Raw genomic sequence first — 20,285 nt, 5'->3', positions numbered from 1 at the left:
TCATTTATTTTGTCATTTTGTTCTTGTATTTTCTTCCAAAATTCTTCTAGGGATTTTTCTATGTTTTCCTTCATCTGTCTCTCAATCCTTTTAAGATACCTAAATATACTTCTTTTGAATTCCTTATTAGGGAGTTCCAATCCTGCTTCTTCCTTGGGGATGTGTTCTGGGTGGGTATCCTGCTCCCTTGTTTCTACTACTTTATCTTGCTTCTTTGTGTGGATTGTGATGGTCTGTTGTCTCCAAGACATTTTGATCTTGTATTTAGATCTCTGTTAACTGTTTGTGAAGAACAGCTAAGGGTTATTCATGCTTTTCTTGGTGCTTGTTTATTGTAGGCCTGTTGGTGGAGAAGGAGGTGGTGACTCTCACTCAGTAAATGAAGCTGCAGGAGGTATGGGAGTATTTATATCTTATGGGGACTGCTGCTGTCTCCCACTCAGTTAGAAAAAAATAACAATTGAGTAACCATCTAAAAATAAAAGCAAATGGACAAAAAACACATTGTGTAATCACACAGGAACAATAACCAAAAAACAGAAAAGGGGAAAAACCAAACCAAAACAAAAAAACACCACAATATCTGGGGAGAGGGCAATAAGAGAAAAAAGTAGAGAGGGAGAATAATGGAGAAAAAAATGGGAAAAACACAGAAAGAAAACAAGGAATGGGGTTACCCACAAGAAAGAAAAAAAAAAAAACAATTGGAACCATGAACAAGGAAAAGAAAAAAAGCTGGAAACTAGAACCTGGGAAGGGAAGAATAAAGAATAAAAATAAAAAGGACAAAAGTAATAATATTAGCAGTAGTTTTAAAACAGACAAAAACAAAGAAACTAAAAAAAAGAAAAAAAAAAATCTGGACAGGGTGGGACAGGCCACCCAGGCTCCATGGGAGCACACAGACTGGGATGGAATTCCTGCCAGCCTAGAAGGTGGGTGGGAGTGAGGCATGGCTGCACCTCCGTTCACCAAAAGGGTGTGGGGTATAAGAGTAACAAGGGGAATGTCGCACCTTTCTAGCAGTCCGTGCATCCCGGATGTCTTTGCAGTTCCCAGCAAATCGAGCCTGTTCTTAAGTCCCTGGAGCCTGGGAGAAAGCTGTTGCTTTAAATATCCAAAATGGTCAAGCTGCTTGTAAACATTCAAAATGGCTGCACCTTCTGGACAGGCAAAAGTCCACAGCTCAGCCTGCCTTCTTCTCTGCTTCCCCTTTTACTCCCCAGCCACCAGAGCCATCCTCCATGTAGTCCCTGGCTAGCAGGGCTGATTTTTAGGTTAATTCTTAAGTCCTATCACCACTCGGCAATATCCAAGTTATCTGTGCTGTCAGGATGGCTGCCAGATTGCAGCTCTGTGTGTCACCTTTTTTGGTATTTTCATGCAAATTCTTCTGCTAGTTGGAGTTTAGTCCACTTCTATATCCTTCCTTTCAAAGCTCAGAGGTCCAAGATTATCTCCTGTATTTGTGTTTATTGGTTCCCTTTTTTTTTGTTGAAGAGGTTCTGTGCAGTCTTTCTGTACTATTCTGCCCTCTTACTGGAACTCCTTTTTTTTTTTTTTAAAATGAATGATTGAAAGCGTGAGAATCGCAAAGGCTCTTATTGTGTCTTCTACTACTTTTTATTCTCTAACACATCTGTAAAAATAAACCACTCAATAAAGATAAACTATGGAGTGTTGATAAATTTTGAGAAGCAAGGAATTACAGTTTAGATAGGGACCGCACTGCTGTCGAGTTGGATCTGACTCATAGTGACCCCTCCTTGGGTTTCCAAGGTGGTAACACTATGGAAGTAGATTGCCCAACCTTCCTTCCAAGGAGTGGCTGGTGGGTTTGAATCGCCAGCCTTCTGGTTAGCAGTCAAACGCCTTAGGCACTAAGCTACCAGAGCAAGGTCCAGAGAAATGGCCTAGTGCAGTCCCATTTTCCAGTCAGAATCAACGTGGCACATTAAAAGGGGTAATTAAGGAGAGGCTAATGAAGAGATTGTTAAGGAAGGTATGATCAGGGTCAAAGGTACCAACAAGAAATGGAATAACACTACAAAGCTAGCAACAGGAGGGAGCCATTAGCACCCTTAGGACTGAAGTGGCAAGTGTGGGGAACAGTGTATACTAGAGTCTAAAGCAAGGAAACTCTTCTTATGAGAGATAGCCTCCAACAGGGGTCATGGCCCTTTGAGGAAGAAAATAGTCCTGCTAGCACATGGATTATCAGAAATCAGAAAAATAAAAATTCCAGTCTCAATCTTCTGTTACTCTTCAATTTTCTGGCAGTACATTCCATTGGCCAAACCCAGCAGAAAGTTAGTAGGCAAATGATGCTATTGACACAGCACACAGAGGTCAGCCTCCTAGGTCAGAGAGCAATGGTTAAAAGGGAAAATGATGGGTATGGAGGTAAAAAGGAATAACAGCCAGCAAATTCTTCACAGCTGAGGGAAAACTGAGGCTTATAGAAGAAGGTCACGTGAAAGTTCACTAACAGAGGTAAAACCACAACTACTGCTTTTACAGAGTTACTCTGTGGCAGGCACTCTCCCACATGTGTTTACTTGCATTAGCTCATTTTTAAAAATTAATTCCTATAACAGTCCTATGAGGTAGCATTCAAGCTACCAAATTAAACTGACATACTCCATATTTAGTTGTTCTTGTTCTGGTTGCATAAAATGCTAGAAGCATTTCATGAGAGTCAACAAAATGTTGATAGTGTGGAAATACTGGAGAGTATAGCATCAAATCCAAATTTCCAACCCTTTTCATTTACCAGAAGTCTGGGCCTTAGTTAAGTAATGGGGTTGTAGTAGGCAAATAATGGCTCCCCGAAGATATCTCTGCTTAACCCTTGGAGCCTGTGAAAGTATTGTGTTACATGTCAAAAAAGGCTTTTCAGATAGAATTAAGGTTACTGACTTTAAGACAGGGAAATCACTCCCCTTTATTTAGATGGTTCCTAATCATATGCACACTTAAAAAGGAGAAGTCAGGGACATTCTAAGTGTAACAAGGATCCAACATACTGTTATTGGTCTGAGATGGTAGGAGGGAAGTGCAAGGACTTGCAACAGCCCTTAAGAGCTGAAGGTGGCTCTCAGCTGAGTGTCAGGAAAGAAATGAGAATTTCAGTTTTTCAACTACAAGAAACTGAACTCTGCTAACATTGTGAATGAGCTTGAATTCTTCCTTTGATCCTCCAGATAAGAGCCCAGAGAAACTGTCACTTTGATTTTAGCCTGTGAGATGAGACCTGGAACAGAGAAACTGTTAGAGGTCCATCCAGACCAACATACAGAAAATTGTGTGTTGTTTTAGTACATTTGTGGTAGTTTGTTATAGTAGCAATAGAAAACTAATACTAGTAGTCCCAGTTGCCAGTAAGTTGATTTTGACTCATCTAGTTCTGGTCTCATAGTCATATAGGCTGAGGATCGCATGGTGTACCAGTCAGTAGGACTAATGATTCCCATGAATCTTTGGTTTTCCTCATTCCTCTTTGCTCTGGATGAGGAGACACCCATCATTGCATCTAGATGGCTGCTTGCAAGCTTTTAAGATCCCAGTCACTACTCGCCAAAGTAGGAGGTGGAACAATGTTTTGTGTAGTAGGTTATGCCAATTGATCTTGATGTCCCCTGTGACTATGGTCCCGAGCCCACTTGTTCAACTACTCACTCCCTCTGGGTAGCTGGCTGTGACCAAGAAGTGACTACAAACTTGTACCTTGTCAGCTCTAGTATACATCTGGGAATTCTTACAGAACATACAAATACACTTGTAGAAACATTGGTATCAACCAATAGTTGATTTTTTGAAACTAGAACACCCTCTGGATGGACTTGAACCTCCAATCTTTTGGTTAGCAGCTGAGCGTGTTAACCATCTGCAGCATGAAAGGACTACAGGAAACTAATACAAGGGTATATATCCATAAGGTGGAATTTCAGAACTTCTGAGCTCTGTGGAGACATTCTTGTCTAACTTCCTTATTTTGCAGGCATCCTTGCTTTCATATTCCTATTAAAATATAGCTTGGACCCACCAGGATAGCAAAAATTAAAGAAGAAGAAGAAGATTGAAAATACCCAGTGTTGGTGAGCACATAGAGTAACTGGAACTCACATAGAATGTTCAGAGAAGTGTAATATGGAACAACCACTTTGGAAAAAATTGTGGCAGTTTCTTATAAAACTAAGTATACACCTATATTATAAGCCAGCAATACCACTCTTAGGTATTGACCCAAGAAATGGAGACATATGTCCATAAAACGCTTTTTACAAGAATGTTCATACCTTTGTTCAAAACTGGAAATAGCCCAGGTTTACATCAACAGGAGAATGGAAAAATAAACTGTGATGTATCCACACTATATACTACGTGAATACTATGTGAAATGCCAGAATAGACAAATCCATAGAGATAGAAAATAGATTAGTGGCTGAGGGGAGGGGGCAATGGGGAGTGACTGCTAATGGCTATGAGATTTCTTTTTGGGGTGATGAAAATGTTCTCAAATTAGATAGTGGTGATGGATGCACAGCCTTATAAAAATACTAAAATCCACAGAATGGTACACACTTTTGAAAAAGTGAATTCATTCATACTTTCCTTAGGGTGACAAGAAAAGCAAAAATAAAAAGAGAATAAACTACAGATATGTATAACAACATATATGAATTTCAAGAAGTTCTACAAAATGAAAGTAGTCTCACCCAAGAGTAGCTACTACATGATTCCATTTATACAAATGTCTAGAATAGGTGAAATTAAACTATGGTGGAAAAAATTCAGAGTAGTGGAGCTTCTAAGAGTATTGACTGAGAAGCCCCAAGACAGAATTTTTGGGTAACTGTAATGTTGGATCTCTTGATAGGGGTTTGGATTACACAGCTGTATGCATGGTCAAACAAACTTTATCAAATGGTCCACTTGGGGTACATACATCCATTATATGTGAATTTCAACCACAAGGTAAAAGAAATATTGAACTCTAGTTAATGGTATGCATGCTGAAGTATACAGATGTCTGCAGCTTACATTGAAATTCCTCACACATAAAACCATTTTGTGAAAGAAATAGAGGGACTGATAGATGGATAAATGTGAGTCAAAGCAAGTATAGTAAGATATTAAATGTAGGAGCTAGGCAGTGAGTATATTGGGTATTCATTGTACATTTGTATTCAACTTTCTTGTGTATTTGAAAGTTCTCATAGAAAAATGTTAGAAAAAAATACAGCTTAGTCTCTGCTTGAATATTTACAATGGAGTACTCATTTTCTCACAAGACAGGCTACATCATTGCCCTTAGCTCTTCGTGGCAGAATGGTCTTACAGATATGAGTTTTCACTTTGCTTCCACCCCGTGGACTTTAGTTCATCTTCTGGGTTCTTACAGAGATGGTTGGTTCTACCCCAATTTCCCCTAACCTCCCAACTCCCTGCCCCCTCCTGAACCCATTTAGAAGGCTGTTTAGAGTAGTTTAAGGAGCATGGGTTGTGGAGAGGTCAAGACTGGCTCTGCCCTAAGGCCTCACTACTCATGTCTTCCTCAAACAAGCAACGTGGTATCACCTGGGTGCTTGTTAGAAATGCAGAATCCCAGATGGTCACCTAGACCGACTGAATCAGAGTCTGCACTGCGGTCTCACAAGACCCCAGGAGATATGTGTGCAAGTCAAAGGTCGAGAAGCTGTGAACTACGGCAGTCACCTGACAAATCAAAGCACAGTCTCCTCACCTTTAAAATGGGACTGATTAAAACCTACCGTACAGAGTTGCTGAGAGGATTAAATGTGATAATATACAGGAAGCACTCAATGCCTGACACATAATGAGTGGGAGATTCCTGTTAGCTCTGACTCCTTTCCCTTTCCAGTGAAGGTCTTTCAAAGATATGAAGATAATGATCAGGCCTTCTTCAAATCTGCTCTTTCTCTTTCTTTTGAGTTCATCTGCATGTCTCTTCTTTCTGACTTTCCATACCAGCTTTGTATGCCTTGCAAAAATCTCAGACTTTATTTTGAGGTGACATGAAGAAATTAGAGGCCTTAAACTGAAAATCGGCATGGTCAGGTTATAGTTTAGAAAAAGCATTTAGGTAACTATGGAGGTTTGGAGAAGCCTGGCAAGATGCAGGGGGATGAACCAGGATGCTAAGGCCAAAATCAAGATGGGGGCCTAAGCCAAGACAGTAACATTATGTGTAGAGTGTCAACAGAATAGAGATACATTTTGGGGGAATAACTAATAAAAGTAGGAGAGTAATTGAGTGAGAAGGATGAAGGAGAAGGAGGTAATGATGATCCAGAGATTACAGAGTGGGTAACTAGGTCAGAAAAGGTGGAGCTGGATGCCAGGTAGCCATAGCATCTACAGGCTTTGGCTGACACTGATACAATTCCAGACCTATAGGAGCATGAGGGTCCTGAGATGATGTACCTCTTGAGATTTACTTTGATATCTGCTCCAAGTATGACATCTACATCCCTTCCCCATCTGGTGCTTCTGTGGTTACTGCTGATGGGCCCACTTCTGCCATGGGTTTGTCACTGTTTTATTCATCAAAAAGGACTAAAAGAATAATGTGACTTATCTTTCATTTCCTCTCTCCTCCTTCCAATTAACAATAAGGATGTAAGCACATTCTACCAATGTTTTAAACAATGAAAAAGAAAAAGTTATAGATCAATCCACTAATGTTTCTAAATGAGGATTTTACATGACAGAATGTGTGCCCAGGGACTAAGGCTCTGCTTTCTTAATACTGACGACCTTGGTTATTGGGACTTCCTGGAAGGCCCTTTGTTTTGTTTTTGTTTTAATGAACATACAACATCATAATCCAACCCACAGCAAATATCCAGGAACCTCTCCCATTCTCACCCTTCATGAGTCCTTCAAAAGTTTTGCAACTTCTATTAACTGTAATGGTCTTCACTAGTGGTAAATATTCCCTCTGAGCCTGCAAGGAGTTCCCCTAATTGGGTCTAACTCCGGTCTCAACTAGCACTGGGAAGAGGAGCAGGCTAGGGCTGAATACCTGGTTATCTCATCCTCCAAGGTTCAGCTCACGTGGCATATTCTTAGTAAAATTAAAAAACAAACAAACAAACAAACAAACAAACAAACAAAAACTCACTGCCATTGAGTTGATTCCAACTCATAGCCCTTTGGGTTTCTGAAGCAGTAAATCTTTACAGAAGTAGATTGTCCAGTCTTCCTTCTACAGAGTGGCTGGTGGGTTTGAACCACCAACCTTCTGGTTCGCAGTCAAATCTAACTCTGCCTGAGCCATGTTAGGGGCATGCAGAGAAATTATCAAGGACTTTACTATTCTTAACTTAATGAGGCTTGGCTACCTGGTTGATTTATTAAGTTATTTAAAACTAAAAAATTAATGGGAATGACAACTCAGCATAAAGAAAACAAAAATCCTCACAACTGGACCAATAAGCAACATCATGATAAATGGAGAAAAGACTGAAATTGTCAAGGACTTCATTTTACTTGGATACACAATCAATCTGCATGGAAGCATCAGTCAAGAAATCAAATGATCTATTGCATTGGGCAAATCTGCTGCAAAAGACGTCTTGAAAATATTAAAAAGCAAAAATTTCACCTTGAGGATCAAGGTATGCCTGACCCAAACCATGGTATTTTCAATCATCTCATATGCATGAGAAAGCTGGATAATGAATTAGGATGAGGGAAGAAGAACTGATGCCTTTGAATTATGTTGGAGAAGAATACTGAATATACCATGGACTGGCAGAAGAAAGAACAAATCGCTCTTGGAAGTAGTACAGCCAGAATGGTCCTTAAAAGTGAGGATGGCCAGACTTCATCTCCTGTACTTTGGAAGGACCGCTCCCTGGAGAAAGACTTCATGCTTGATAAAGTAGAGGAAGATTCTTAATGAGATGAACCGACACAGTGGCTGTAACAATGGGCTTTGTGAGTATGACTGGACAGTGTTTGGTTCTGTTGTGCAAGAGTCACAATGAGTTGGTATCAACTTGATGACACCTAACAACAACAATAGTGGTGAGGGAAAATGAGTAGATCCACTAACCACCTAAACAGATGTTGGGAAACTGAATACCAATGAATGAGGATACAAACACACACACACACACACACACACACAAATTCACAACAACATACACTAAAACTAAAGAAACAGAAATAATCATGAGAAAATTGAGTGCTAGCTCAAGCACTCAGTTGTCACTACATTCTGGTACAGAATGTCGCTATGAAGTCTGATAATTCTGGGTTAAAAAGAAATCACTGTCTTATATTTCTTACATTCCTATTTTTTTAAGTAACATGAAAGAATAAAATAATTTCAACATCCAATAATGCAACCTAAATGGCTAAAATTAGCAATGATGCAATGAAATAGCTCTAGTTATGGGGAGAGGAGATTTGCATACCAATCCTGGCCTTTCACATATTGGTCCTGTGATCTGGGGCTTAACTACTCTGAGTCATATTTAGTTCCTCTCTACAGTGCAATACCAAGAGTATCTATTACTGAGAGTCCTTGCAAAGATGAAAATAGATGACATATATAACATGCCTGGCACATAGATTATGTTCAGTAAAGCTATACTGAATCAGATTTAAAGACAGTTTTGGCACCTCAATGGAAAAGTTCTGGCAATTGGAAGGGTTTTCTAGCATGAAGCAGGGCTTGTCTGAAAACATGTGCATGAAGTATTCATTCATCAACAGGAAGAGAAAAGAGGAGGGAGACTTTGCCTGTTTCCCATCCCTGTGTTATCTATCTGTACTTTGTGGAGAGAGCCTTAACGTGTCAGAGACATTAGCTCTTGTCCTTCATAACCCAGCCAGCATAGCCCAGGAGACAGAAATAGCATTCATCGAAAGCCACAATTACCTCATTTCACTGGCCCGTTTGTGTGAGATGTGCCTTGCTTCACAGTGACTGTACGAGGCCAAACGTCTAGCAAACAGAGCCTCTGCTTGTCCAAGAAATGGCCCTGCAAACAGGAGAGGACAACATGTTCCCTGAGCAGATCGGGGCCCTTGGCTGTTTCGCCAGCATTTTTGTTTTTCAAGCCAGAAACTGTCTGAAAACTCCTGGGGATTTCCCAAGCCCCATTCGTCAGGCGGCCAGGCTTCCTCTGACATCATCCCTGAGTGATGGGGTGCAGAGAGCGGGTGACGCACAAGGCAGTCCAGAGGAAGGTGCAGCACGATTGTGGGAAACTGAGGAGCTGGTGCCAAACTAGCCAGAAACAAGGAGGAGTTTCCAAAAGATAGCCTGGCACATGGTGGCCATTCAAGAACTACTTCAGTGTTTACAAGGAAACACTGAAATGAAATGACTTGACAGCCAGTATATAACAGAGCTGAGGCTACAACTTGAGCGGCCAACTGTTCTGATATACCCAGGACTGAGGGATTTCTTGAGGATGTAAGACACAGTGCTAAACTGGAGAAGTCCTGGGCAAACTGGGATGAGTTGTTCACCCCATCTTTAATCCAGGTCTGTTTGACCCCAAAGTTCGTATCTTTAATCACGAAACAAAAACCTGTCCTCAAGGAAATGTGGGTTTAAGAAGGGAAATAAGATATGGGCCCAGATAACTATCATATAAATTGAAAGTCCAACTTCATAGAGAGAAGGTGTCAGTAGTCTTGTCAACTACCATCATCAATTGCCACTAACCTTCTTTTCTAAGAGCTTTCAAATTTTGTTCAGGAAAGCCTTCCATTAAGCATGTGTTTCATTAGCCAATCATGGAAGTGGCATTCCCTGTGCCATTGAATGGTTTAGGAAAAAGCATGTGACATAATTTTGGCCAAAGAAACATGAGAAGAGGTCTGATGCATCGTGGATTCTTAGAAATGTTACCTTGTTCTTAAAAAGAAGCACATCAACAAAAGCTTTTTCTACCCTTGGGATATATTCGTGTCTACCTGTGACTTTGAACTGTTGTAGCTCTTTTATATTTACCAAGGGGATTATTGCTTGGCAGAAAGATGGGGAAAGGTAGAAAAGACCTGAGTCTTTGATGACAATCTTAAACTATTAACTGACACCGCAGCTATCTACCGCAGAACTTGGAGACAATACATTGTTTTTATTTTCAGAGGCATTTAAGACAAGGCATTCTGGTAGACAGTCAAAAGCACAGTAATGGATACAATATTCAAAATGTGACATGACATCAGAAGAAGGAAAGATGTTCACCAGATGATGGGGTCAGGGAAGGTTTCATGAAGCACCTAGCACTTGAATTCAGATGTGGAGGAAGGATAGGCTTTTTTTCTTTTTCCCTTGACAAGTAGCCTTTTTTTAAAAAAACTTTTTATTGTTATTTGGTTGAAAGTTTACAGAGTAATTTGGTTTTCCATTTAACAATTACTTCATGTACATTTTGTTTCGTGATACTGATTACAATTCCCACAATGTAATAATACTCTTTCCACATCCTTACTGTGTTTCCTATTTCCATTTGATCTTCTTTCCTACCCCTTCCTGCTCTCTGAGTTTCATCCCTGGACAAAGTTGTCCTTTTGATCTCATATGATTGATTGTTCTAAGGAATGTTTATCTCCCCAGTATTACTGTTCACATTACAGTCCGGTCTATTGTTTGGTTGAAAGTTGAGCCATGGGGGCGAGTTCAGTTCCAGGCTTGAAGGGGGTCTGGGGCCATAATCTTGGGGCTTTTGCCAGTCTCTATCAGACACTTGAGCCTGATGTTTTTCATGATTCTGTATTTTGTTTCACATTTTCTCCCACTCTATCCAAGACCTCCTATTGTGATCCCTTTCAGAGAAGTCAGCAGTAGTAGCCAGGCACCATCTAGTTCTTTTGGTCTCAGGGTCATGGATGCTGGGGTTTGCATGGTCCATTGGTCTTCTGGACTAGTTCTCATGAGCTTTTCATTTTCTTCACTCTTCTTTGCTCTGGACAGGAAGAGATCAATAGTTGCACCTTAGATGTTTTCTCATAAGCTTTTAAGACCCTAATTGCTATGTACCAAAGTAAGATGTAGAACATTGTTTTTTGTGGACTATGTTAGGCCAATTGACTTTGATGTCCCCTAAGACTTTGGTGCAGGGCCCCCAGGCCCAGAAATTCATCTCCTAAAGGTATTTGGTTGTGGCGAAGTAGTTTTCATAAATTCTCCCCCTTGTGCTCTATTATAATCATGGATGTATTTGCAGCACATACAACTACATATATAGAAATATCCTCTATCAAACATATATGTTCATGGGTGCAGTCCCATTTGCCTTCCCACAGGTGGTCAGCTTGCGTGTGTACTATATATCTACTCAATTACTTTTATTACCGTTATTGCAGGCTTCTGTGTATAATAGTATATACCTTTGTTGCATTTAACTCTTGTGCTCCTCCCAGTGTTTTCCTGTGCTTTTATCATTTTGTGCTGACCTCTTCTTTAAGAAAGCAGATATGTATTAACTTGGGTGAAGGGAAAGGCAACAGAATATGCTTTCATTAGACACAGTATATCAGCTCTGGCACTTTCTACATTTAAAAAATTTACTGATGCAAAAACTTGGATGAATCTCACAGGTAATAAACTTTCTATCTGTGTGACTTGACAAATTATCACTTCTCTTTGAGTCTCAGTTTTCAAATCTATAAAATGAGGCTGCTAATATATAACTAGAAAGTTTACTAATGATAACATAAAATGCTCAGCACAGTGTTCAGCTCATAGGAAAAAGTCGATAACTGTCCATTTCTTAGCTACTCAGGAGGATCCATTTCCACATTCAGAGAGTTGGTGCCTTCCTCTAATTGGAGATTCACGGCTCCTCTTAGAGCTGACTCTTCTTCAATGAGCTTGTGTTTATACTACTTCACCAAATTGCTAAAACACATATGCAGACTATTTATAGGGAATGTTATGCAAATCATTTCAAAGGGGGAAAATATGATAAGCAAATTATGTCAATATTATCCTCCAAGTGGTATTTTTGGAGATGAAACCTATTCCATATGTTCTGCTTCACTTACTTTGGCATTTTTAATAGTTTAACCGTAGCAGCTGCTCCCGCTCACTAATTGCCTGTAATATTAAACAATGGATGCACACCAGTTCCCAGACTTTTCCTCTTTAGTGTCAACCCCAGTGCTTCCAGATTTTTGCAAGTTTCCCCAGGTCTCTTCATTTCCCTTGTGCTAAACTTTGTTAGCATATGACTGAGCAAAAGATGGTGTCTGACAGATCAAGGTGACCTTTGGCATAAGCCTTGGTGAAATCAGAGCAGTAACAGATGGGATTCCAGACCCTAAATTAATCTGGCCCGAGACACAATCTTTACATGACTCAAAGGACCTTGACAAAATTTCCATCACCATCCCTGGCTGACAGGTGATTTTCCATGGGAATTTGCTGGGCCATTCTTCATCAGAGGCTGTGTACAGCCGTGCATTTTGTTATCTGCGTTAAAAACTTCAAATGTTAGTGTTGATTCTTTTGTCTGATCCCCAACTTCAAGTGAGTCTCTAGGTCCTCTCAGTGCTACCACTTACATTCTTGACTCTGTCTATTCTGTCGGTCTCTACCGTCTACACAAGCTACCATCTTCTCTAGCTAGGATCATTCCAGCGGTGTCCCAAATAAGATTTCCTTACTTGTGTTTTACTCCCTTCCACTCATGCCTCATCCTTGCTGAAATGATCTTTCTAAGACATGAATTTCTTCATGTTTTGGACTAGTTCTCATGAGCTTTTCATTTTCTTCACTCTTCTTTGCCATTCTCTTGAAATCCTTTCCACTGATTTCCACTGCTGCTGTTGTTGTTATGTGCCGTCACGTTGGACCCGACTCATACTAGTCTCAGAAAAAGTCCAGTGTTATTATGCTGGTTGACTGTAACTAACTCTTCTCTGTAAACATTAGTAGCCACTAGCCACAAATCACTATTTCTCAGTCACAGTAGCCACATTTCAAGTGCTCACTTACCATGTATGGTGAATGGCTATCATTTTAAACAATGAAAACATAGAATATGTCCTTCTTCATAAAAATTTTCTTTTGGATAATCTGGCTCTACATATTGAAAACTTGTTGGTAATACTTATGGTAACTAAGTAGCATTGTCAATGTCCAGTCAGACTGTGTGTTAAATGATATTTCTTTATACATCCAATGTTATAACTCCAAGGTAGTAAAAAAAAAAAAAAAATCAGGATATCAAATTAGTTCTCTTTTTAAAAACTCTGTCAGTCTTTGGCCTGCTTGCCCTCAGAGGAAGGGTACTTCTTACCCTTCCACTCCTTTGATTTATAACACAGGGAAGAGGTGGTCTGACCTAATGGCTCCTTGGGACATCTACCCTTGGGACACACAAATTTAAATAGCCATGGCATACATTGCCACCATATGGGAAAACAATGGCTGCAAGCAGTGCTGAAAAGAATGTAAACTGATTCAAGCATTCTAGAGAGCAGCAGTTCTTGATGAAGTTAAGAATCTTTGATGCTCTAGAGAAAAATCTCACACAGATCCTAAAGGGAATGCCTACAGTGCTTATCACAGCATTATTTCTGGTAACAGGTTATGGGACATAAGTGTTCATGAGTAGGGGATGTGATGAGTAAAATATGGAAGATCCCTTTTACAAAATACTATGAACAGTCAGAAACAAGGGTCTAAGGCATCTGACTGCTAACCAGAGTGCTGGTGGTTCAAACCCACCAGTCACTCCTCAGAAGGAAGACTGAGCAATCTATTTCCATAGAGATACCACCTCAAAAACCTAAGGAGGGTGTCGCTATGAGTCAGAATTGACTCTAGAGCAGTGAGGTTTTTTTTTTTTTTTTAATACTTGTCTTAAAAACATAGTATTATAATTTTACTCTAGAATATTACTCAACGATGAAATAATAATTTAAAAATCATTGATGCAAACACTTGGATGAATCTCACAGATTAAGCTGAATGAAAGATGCTAGCAATAGAAGAGTACATACTGTATGATTCCATGTTTATGAAGTTTATGAGCATGCAAACTAATCTATGTAAAATGAAGCAGAACTGTGTTTACCTCTGATTGGTGGATTCACCATAAGCGGACAGAAGGAAGTCTTCTGGGGTTATGAAAACATTCTATATTTTGCTAAGAGTGTCCTTTACATGGGCCATGCAAATTTGTCCAACCCATTTAATTGTACACTTAAAATCTGGGCATTTACTCTATGTAAATTATACACCAAAAGAATTAGTTCTTCAAAGAAAACCACCATAGTTTTAAAGGCAAAAGACTGGTTTCAGATGGGATATACTGCCATGCAGTGTCAGATTATCCAATAAACAAGGTAAGCATGGGCTTACTTGTGCTTAGTTACTAATCTGTAGTGAAAATTTTTACAATTTTTCACCACAGCAAAGACTCTGCTTTTATGTATGGTTGGCATTGTCTCTCTTCCAACCCTATAGCACCTTCCTACAGAATCAAAGCCTCTTCAAATTTACAATCCCTAATGGGGTCAGGGGAGCTCTGGTAGCATAGTGGCTAAGGCACTTAACTGCTAACCAGAAGGCTGACGGTTCAAACCCACCAGCCACTCCTCGGAAGGAAGAGGGGGCAATCTACTTTCGTAGTGATACTGCCTCGGAAACCCAAGGAGGGGTCGCTATGAGTCAGGTAAGCCTCGATGGCACATAACAACAACAATGGGGTCAGTGTATCCAATAAGAAAAGTAAGCACAAGGTTACTTGTGCTTGCTTATTAATCTGCATTGAAAATCTTCACATGGGTTTCATCAATATTTGATCTGCCCTTCTGCCATGTAAATAAATCTCACGAAAAACCACAGCATATTTTATACAAAGATAGTTGTGTAGAAAAAGACATATACCAACAACAATAATAATAATAAAAAGTTTTGATAAGGATAGGGCAAGTAAGGTTAAGGATGAAAGGATAGAAATTAGAATTGACTAGAGAAACTAGAGAGGGTTTTCAAATGGACTGAAAGTGAGCCATGAGTGGGGAGCGTGATTAACCCAACTGCCTGTACCTGAAACCAATAATACATTTACTAGGTGAGAGAGCATCTCCTTTTTCCAGGAATGGTGTGGTAGTTATGTTTGTGTGTGAACTTGGCTGGGCCTGGTTGAGTGGCTGGGCAGCTGGTGGTAGTTAATCCCCATGAGAAGAGTGGCAATCAACTCCATGGTGGGATCCACCACAAGCAGTTGGGTAGCTGCCTTTGGGTATGTGGTCTGCTTCCTGTATATAAGGAGAAGCTTTAAGAATGGTCTCTAGCCTATGGCACGCTTGGACCCTGCATGTAGCCGTGTCGTTGCTCAGCAGCCTGTCATGCTCTGCTGACCTTGGGACTTAAAATGGACTTAAGCTAATGGCCTGCAGTGTGGTTTGGTAACATCAGGACTGTGCCTTTTTACTTGTCAGGCTTGGGGCTTCTCAGCCTCAGCAGCCAGCAGCTGTCTGAGTGAAGAAACACTTCTAGCTCCAGTAGACCGGGAGCAGGAGGCAGAACTGGACCCCAAGGTTGAGGGGCTTTCACCCAGCCCTTAGAGCATGGCACTTTGAACTTGGACTTAAAGCCTCCAAATTGTAAGAATAAACTCCTGTTTGTGAAGGCCATCCCATTTGTGGTTTATTCCTGTCAGAGCAGCACAAGGTAACCAGAACAAATGGCTAAATTCGGATTGTGTAATACTGGAGGAGTTGTCTCCAGCCATGTTTCTCTTCTTTCCTCTCATGCAGTAATCTCGGCTGTAGTAGGAGAAACTAGGTGGAACAGAGAATGAATTGGAGCTTAGAGGAGAGGGAAGGATGAAGGAAACAAGAGAGATGGACATACAGCAGGAAGAGGGAAGATGGAAGAGGCGGAAAAGTGGAACACGCTGACATTTTAATCTTCAGAGTTTCTGAGGGAGCTCCATGGCTGGAATTTTAAGTAATATAGTAATATAAGCAAATCCACCACTTCTCTCTCTCTCTTTTTTTTTTTTAATAATTTGATTTGGTTTCTCTCCTTCACTTCTAAAATGTACTATTACCCTAATGCAGTTTAATATTTTAAGAAAGCTCTGTTAAGTCATGTTTTAGCATTGAAAAATATTTTATCATGAAAATATTCAATCACATACAAAAGTAGAGAAATTAGTATAGTGAATATTCAGTTTTAACAAATTCTTTTTGTTGGCTAGTCTTGTTTCATTCATCCTTCTTGCCCTCTTCTTCTCCAACTACCTTTTTCCCAAAACAATCACACATTACCGTACTAGTTTAAAGTCATTCACAGATATATTATCATTTCCAACACAAATAGTTCCACATATATCCCTAACATTAAGAACTATTTTTTTAAAAGATAGCCACAATACCAACATTATACCAAAAAAGAACAATAATTCTTAATATTGTCAAATATGAAGATAGTATTCAAGTTTTCTCAATTGTCTAAAAAAATATAATTTTACCACATATTTCCAAAGAAGGATCAAAATAAGATATAAAGCAATCATTTTAGGCCATAGGTATCATAAATTTAATTTAAATCTCTCTTTGGGTATGTGTGTGTGTGTGTGTGTGTGTGAGAGAGAGAGAGAGAGAGAGAGAGAGCTTGTGCGTGATTTATTTGTTGAAGAAATCTGGCAATATGTCCTTTAGAATGTTCCTTAATATGGATTTTGCTGATTGCGTCTTTGTTTCTTACTATCTTATACTGGCCTTGTATTTTAAATGAACTGATCAAGTTTAATTATTTTTTTAATTTTCATTTTTTTGGCAAGAATACTTTCCTTTATTTGGTAAGGGATTTTGTGTAGTCCCTGTTGTATGAGGGGACATTTGATGTCTGATGATGTGTCGTCATTGTGATTTTAAGATTTATCAGTGGTTTCCACTCTGATCTCCATTTTAACCCTTTCATTACCAAATTATTTTTTCTTTGTAAGATTTGTACTTTTTTTTGTTGTTGTTGTTAATGGAATGCATGCTGAATCATTGAGTGTTTTTAAATTTTTATTAGACATGATGGATTTTTATAATATTATATGGGAAATATATGTCCTAATGGACTCTGGTGGTAGGATAACTGGGATAAGGCATGGTAAAAATATTCACTTGAGTACGACCTAATCCCCAACACCACCCCTTCCCAATAACAAACAGGAAACAATAAATGTATTTATAAGCTTTATCTTGCTGCACAGAAGCCCAGAAGGACAAAAATTTACACAATCATTCTTCTAGGATGCATCACCTCTTACAATAAATAATCTCTCAACACAGCAATATGTCACCAAGGAACTTCCTTTGGTTTTATGCAGTTACGCAAGAAGCTGACACATACTATATATGAGCAAAAAGTCTCCCAAGAAACTCTAGAGACAGGAAATGTAAATGGTACCATGGGTCATGAGAAAATTAAAGCTCATCATCAGATTTTAGGTTTTAGAAGCGTAAAATAACTAATGATCATTGCCTAGATCCATTATTTATTTAGGAGTGGCAAATGGTGATATTCTATCATTACTGCTGTGTTTAACAGCTATAAAGAAGGATTTTCTTTCCACAATAATTGGATACATAAGGTATAGTTATTATAAGAAAGATAAGTTAATGTTTGACTCCTTTCTCTTGTTTAAGAGTTTTCAGAGTGAGTTGGCTCCTATAATGGTGAAAAATGAGAGTTTGGGATTTGTATTTAAAAGTATCTTTATAAACTCATGATTGTACAATATTTGATATGTTTTAATCTATTTCAGTTATTATTCTCCTTATGGCCCAAACTCCCATTTATTGGTGAGAGAGCTCCTGAGTTCTTTGACACAATCTCATTTATTGATGACTTTCTTGCTTTCAAGTACGATAAGATGTCCCAAGCTCGTCTCCTTTGTTTCCTGCTCTAGACCTGCAATTAATCCATTACTTGTCCAAGGTGCCTGGTTCTATTAGTAGGAAATGGTATTTCAAGGAAGCTATCTGGCAGCTAAGGCACTCACTGCTGCCGGACATACTGGGAAGACATTCTTTGTCAGCCTTTTCAGGAATCATACATCTTTTAAAGAAAAAATGTTTCACACTTTCATACTATTGCCAATTCAATATTTATCATTCGTTAACACCTAGACTTTAGATTTGTATTGAATCTGCTAAAAATTTTTGATTACTAAGTACTTCTTTAGGAGCTCTGGTAGCGTAGTCCCTAAGGCACTTGACTGCTAACCAGAAGGCTGGCAGTTCAAACCCACCAGCCACTCCTCGGAAGGAAGATGGGGCAATCTACTTCTGTAGTGATACTGCCTCAGAAACCCAAGGAGGGGTCACTATGAGTCGGGTCTCACTCGACAGCACATAACAACAACAACAACAACAAGTACTTCTTTGTTTTATCCAACTGTAATCATTAAAAATTATAGAATAAGAAAATCAACATTATTGGTAGCAATATTATTGAAAGTAAATTATTTTTTCAGTTCATTTTGTTCTTAGAAATATCCTTATGTCATTGTATTTTGCACTTAATATAAATAAGTCCTCTGTGGGTGGTTAAGTCACCAACTTAGTACATAGTTAGACCTATTTGTTACATTTTGCTTTTGACTTTTAGGGATTGCTATTTTAATTTATTTTTTAAACTCTTCCATGGCCCAAAGTCAAATGTACAAAATGAGGTACATTCAGGGAATCTAGATTTCATCAGTATCTTCCCTCTCTCTCCTCCAAATAGATACCAAACCATTCCCATGGAGTCGATTCTGACTAACAGTGACCCAAAAGGACAGAGTAGGACTGTCCCATAGGTTTTCCAGGGCTGTAAATCTTTATGGAAGCAGACTGCAATGCCTTTCTCCCACAGAGCAGCTTGTAGGTTTGAACTTCCAATCTTTCAGTTAGCAGCCAAGTGCTTAACTTCCATACAGATAATTACTTTAACTTGTTTCTTTTTTACTATTCTTCCATCTTTATGTATGTGAATATGTGGGTTAGATAAGATTGTAGAATGTGCTAGACATATAGCTCTGGCCATTGGCAAGCCTTATTCCAAAAATGAAGAAACCTTCCTTTGAAATACTCAACTTTTCTGCACCTACACCAATTATTTAAGTAAAAAAAAAAAAAGTTTATGTAGAGCAAGTTTTCTTAAAAAAAGATACATTCTATAACCAATAGGAAAGGGACTTGAAAAGTTAAGAAAGTTCCTTTGAAGGCTAACGTCTATACCTATTAAAATTCACAGCAGAGTTTCTTTTCTCTTTGGAGTTGAACAGATTTTCGGTGAGCAAAGTGCAGGTTTTACTAATGGAAATGGCCTTGTGTATGTACAGAACTGGGTTTGTGGACATTAAAAGTTATTTGACATGCACCGATCTTTTACCGGTAAGAATTTGGGAAGAACAATTTCTTTCCTGCTTCTTTGATCTGCTCCCAAATCCCATGGTGGTATATTATGGCTGCACAGAACTGTAAATGTTAGCAAGCAGCAATTTGAAAGCCCTAAAAAATGTAGTTGCAAAGGCAATTCAAACATCAGGTATCCTTCTTGTCATCCAGACTCTGGTTTTAGAGCTATTGAGGGAGTTCTGTCAAATCTCAAACTGCACTGGGTTGCTGATCTGGTATGAATACTCAAGTTACCTTGAATATCTGCATTTTCAATGCAAGAGAACAGCTGTTACTTTCTTCTGCCTTTTTCTCAAAAGAAAAAATTATACACACACACACACACGCACACACACACATATATATATATATACAGTAAAAAGCTATATACATATGTCCACACATACATACATAAACAATGACATTTCTTTCTGAAGACAAACATGACAATTTTAAATAAGGGCAGGGGTTGTAATCTCCACCCAGTCTAAAAGTATGTCTGACCTCTGATGTTTTCTCCCTGAGGTGAATTTTCATACCCATTTGCAGCTTGGGAATTGTGTTCCATAAGTAGGTAAGCATGTTTGAGGATGTTAATGACAGGGAAGGGACACGTCATACAACTTCTGCTACAATAATTGTGAGGAGACCAAAGGATAATAAAAAGGACAATGAAACAGATTGAAACCCTGTGCCTTATAGTATCTCTCCTCCTTCTCTCTTCCCCATTAATAGTAGTGTAGAAGACAAATGCATAGTTTATTGTTAGGAGTGTACAACAGATTTTATTTTACTAATATTGTTCACATTCAAATATGTAAGTATTGTATGTTTGGTACCTCTAAGTCTATAGATGATATTCATGGGATTTTCCTATCTTCTGTCATTATCAATTA

The sequence above is a fragment of the Orycteropus afer genome, unplaced genomic scaffold, assembly GCF_000298275.1.
Source record: "Orycteropus afer afer isolate SDZICR_OR568_19922 unplaced genomic scaffold, OryAfe1.0 scaffold00037, whole genome shotgun sequence".
Taxonomy (NCBI): Eukaryota; Metazoa; Chordata; class Mammalia; order Tubulidentata; family Orycteropodidae; genus Orycteropus; species Orycteropus afer.
Note: the sequence above shows the minus strand (reverse complement) of the source record.